This window comes from Diachasma alloeum, unplaced genomic scaffold (assembly GCF_001412515.2).
Source record: "Diachasma alloeum isolate Michigan unplaced genomic scaffold, Dall2.0 Dall_scaffold_00291, whole genome shotgun sequence".
Taxonomy (NCBI): Eukaryota; Metazoa; Arthropoda; class Insecta; order Hymenoptera; family Braconidae; genus Diachasma; species Diachasma alloeum.
The window spans coordinates 974,944-979,205 of NW_021680430.1; the positions used below are offsets into that span (position 1 = coordinate 974,944).

The 4,262-nt window shown below is 36.7% G+C and overlaps 1 protein-coding gene across 1 annotated transcript in view; it reads left to right on the forward strand.

Moving 5' to 3' along the window:
- Nucleotides 1-1,989, forward strand: part of LOC107039062 (homeotic protein ultrabithorax) — a 135,607-nt gene extending 133,618 nt beyond the window's left edge. Inside the window, exon 4 of the mRNA XM_015258500.1 lies at nt 705-1,989. The gene's annotated coding sequence lies outside the window, so the exon portion shown is untranslated. The remainder of the gene's footprint in view (nt 1-704) is intronic.
- Nucleotides 1,990-4,262: the final 2,273 nt, after the last annotated feature.

The following is a 4,262-nucleotide window of genomic DNA, read 5'->3' on the forward strand; positions in this document are numbered from 1 at the left end:
CTCTTACATCTCGAATTTCGTTTTGCTACGTCGACGACCGAGAGACGCAGGACAAACAACTTTTTCGCGTTCGCCTGTAAGGATGAGTAATGGTGTTTCTACATTCGGGTGGATATTTGGTCGTGGTTGGCTTGGCACACCATGTCACGAAATATGAGAGGATTTTTACGTTTTTTTTTCACTGGCGAAAACTTTCTCAATGGAACGAGTGGAATTTTTAATTTTGGGGTTTGATCAGTTTTTTTCGGGAGTCATTGAGACATGGCGCATGGAGAATGTAGGGAATTTTGTAATGAATAATTTGATTTTTCGTATTCTGATTCATCTCCGTTGATGTTCAGTAGCGAAGGAATATCATGGGATGTTGGCGAAAATGAAAACAATATTTATCTAATTGTCATTTTGTGACAGTTATGACTCCTAATAATGTGAAACGATTGTCAGTAATTTAGTGCCAAGCGTTTCCCTCCTTTTCGCCATTTTGTAGTGCTGTGTGCGCGCGCCACCACGCGCTGCTAATGGCGCGCCAACACACCGGGGTATCCGCCACGCTCGGTCCCACCAAAAAAATTAGAAACAAAAATTTAAAAATTTGAGTCAAACCCCATTTTTTTCCTCACAAAATCCCCTCCATTCCGCATGCAGCATGTCTGCGCGCAATTAACCAATCGTCTAACCTCTTCACGTGGAATTTTTTGTTCCAGGTGAGTCGCAGGCTGCTCCAACTGTTTCTGTAATGCCAAATAGGTGTCGATGTGCCGCTATCTCAAATCCGTCGATAGTAAAAAAAAATAAAAACCATAATCGGTTGCGGCGTTTTGGATGCTGCATCCGGTGAGTGACTGAACCCCCCGGAGTCTCCCGTAGTGAAAAAACCTGACACAAAACACATCACTTTAATAATTGAGAGAGATACAATCCTAGGAATGCTGAATAACTCATGCGATCAATTCGATCCACACGACTTTCACAACTGCAATGATCAACAGTAGCATCGCTAGTTCTCATAGTCCTAGATCTACATTTTACTTTAGTAAAAATTGGAAAAAAAATTTTTTCTTTCACGTTCATGTTTAGTGCATCGGCATCCGTAGAGATTTCTTTGTAATTTTAGTCGTGAATTTTATTGGGCCTTCGCCTGATTAACGGGACCGTGCAACGAATGGAAAAAAATAATCGTCCGGGTGGAGATATACGATGTGAAAAAGATTAAACTTAAAAAAAAATTAATAAATTTGCCAGTCGCGTCGTAACGAATATACGTAATTATGATAATAATGTAAAAGTGAGTCATCCTCACACGAAACTCAGATACGTAATGAAAAAGTCTACGAGTAATTCGTAAGTAAATTTAGGATCTAGAAACATTGTTTAGGAAATGGAAGTGATGTTGAGAGAATAAATAATCGCATGTCGCGACTATTCCCCGGTGAATAAATATATTTATATAATATACAGATCGGTGTACAAAGTCATGAAAATGTTCAGTTTTTTTTTTCGTAATTAATTATTGTAATTATTCGTTTGATAGTGGAGGAAATGTTCACATGTTTAGCGTATCCGTTAGTGAGCGACAATACGACGACTGCTGTTATTATATTTTTGTTATGTATATTACTTTTTTTATTTCTCGCGATACGCGGCGGGGACACGCTTTTACCAACGGCCATCCTCATATTTCCCATTTTCGTGAGAACTTGTCAGCCTCTAATTTCATCCGCAAATGGAGAACTGTAATTCTGGTGGAGATTGATGAAAGCGTGTCTTGCAATCAAGTTGCTAAATATTATATGAATATGTATATTTATGCATATACATCCATGTTCAAATTTTTTGTTATGATTATGTTGTAAACAATATTATGACGTATTGGCTCAACAACTATTGATTAATGTGAATAACGGGTGCGCGATGTGTCCGAATTTACGGAGAGAAAAAAATTCTTTCGGGTGAAAAGTTTTTTGATTCCATTTTTTATTGATTCAAGTTCATTTTTTTCCACTTTTGAGGGTCATAAGGGCCAACATTGTTTTTCGTTTTTTCAAGGGTCACAAGGGTCATAAGGGTCGAAAATATATTTTTTTGTGTACAATATTTTTTTTTTTTTTAACAGAAAAGCCACGAGGGTAAAAAAATTCCAAAACACAGACTGAAAAAAATTTGGTCTTGAATCAAATAAATTTTACCAACAAAAATCCGCCTAGATTCAAGAATCCATAAATTTTTCTCAACCCCTCAGAAATTTTTAACCTCCGTAACAGCCTATCTTTTTCATGAAATCTATATATTTAAAAAAAATTGTGAAAATATATATAAAATTATTTAAGAAATCAGATGGAAAATAATTGAACTCGTCCTCGATTGAAGTATGACGTAAAAAATGAAAATAACAATGTACGTACCTACTTAGTACCTATACGCCTGTTTGAATGAGTGAGAACGAGAAAAACAATGCGTGGCGATACTCTTGCAGTAATTTTACTCTAGTTAATGATTGTATACGAGTAGCTAAGAGACATCGGCCGCGGAAGGCGCCTAGAAGGCTTGGGATGGAGACGATAAAGAGCTGAAATGACACGACGTGACGAGAGAAAATTAAAAAACCGTTGAAAATTAATTCTTAAATATATTTTTCAATCTATTAAGAAACCAAAACAGTTCTTTCAACAAAAGAAATAATTTCTATTTTTTCTCCTTACCCATGAGGTTAAATAGGTTATGGATAAGTTGGGAGTCCTACATTACCGACTGTTGATAATGCCGGTGACACCCTCCAGTCATCAATGTTCCGGACCTCAAGTATAAGTGACAACTTTATAAATTATTTCTGTTGTTATCAAGCTCCCGATCGATCTGAAATTTTGTATAGGGTTTTTTGATAGATCGAAGAATACATTGAAAAACAAATTTAGTGGTTTTATTATTCTCTCAGCATGCCCGAACATCGTAAAAAGAATGCAAATAAAATAACGAAAAAAATATGAAACCAGTGAAACGTAGTTGAAAAGTTTAAAAAATGCAGTATTTCTAAGAGGACTGTAATTTTAATAATTATTTATTTTGCGGATCTCCGAGTTAAAAAAAATGAGCCCTCTAATCGCTCCACTTGTACTATACGTAATTAGGTTATTTAGGTTCACTCTGAAGTGAGCGATAAACTACGATTTAATGGTAGTTGTGCGTTTTTTTGTGTGAACGTTGAAAGAAAAAGGGAAATAATTCGTCTTATTTCTTTCATTTTGTAATATATCAATTATTTACCGAGAAGAACAACAAATGATCCTGATGTATGTATCCAAAAGCGAACAGGACTGCATCTGCCTCGTAGATAAATCACTGTCTAATAGAAAATATGAAGAACCACTGGATGAGGAGAGGGCAGTTGCTGTTCTGATCGCCATTGTACTGTTACGCTGATTATATACAATTGCTAAAAAAAATGAGAAAAAAAAAGAAAATAAATATGACTTGAATTCGAAACAAAAGTCTCGTTTCTCGACTGCTTCATTGCTCACGGCTATGGCCGACGGAGCTTTACCCTCACATAACCTCAAAATTTTGATGATTTTGTCTGAACCTCTCAGTTGAGTTTTCAGACAATATCTCCGAATATAAGAGAGATAGCAAAATTGTCGTCACGACCTTTTTTATGGACCAAATTGAAAGCTACAAAAAAGATTCTGACAAACATTTCGATAACTGCCTAGGATTCTGAGATATTCATTAAAAACTGACCAATAATCAAAATTGACTTGAACCGTTTTACCGTTTCGCCTGAATTACTGGACAAAATGAGGGAATTCCGGGAAATGCCTGACATAATCTCAAAATTTCAAGATTTGCAATTTAAAAAAATGAGAAAAATAATAGTCTGAAAGCGATAGCTCGAATAAAAATTGAAAAACCGAATAATCAATGTATTATTACAATTGCTGGCGCGAATAATAAAAAATTCTCACAAGTCTCCCCTCTCGTAACCTCAAATTTTCAATATTTCATCCCTCAACTCCCCGAGCACCATCCTCCCTAAAATCAGAGGCTACCGCCTGGAAATGTCCAACGATTCCATATGTACCCGATTTGACACTGATTTTTCCGCGCTGTAAATCCCCCCCCAGCAACCACTGACATCAATTTTTCAGATGACTGTACCGCGCTCCCTTAACGGCGCTTAAAAGTCGCATGGAATCGGACAGTCCCATCCCCCCCTCCCCCCTCCGCCAAAACTACTGGAACCACAATAACGACCGGAGTCCAGCCCC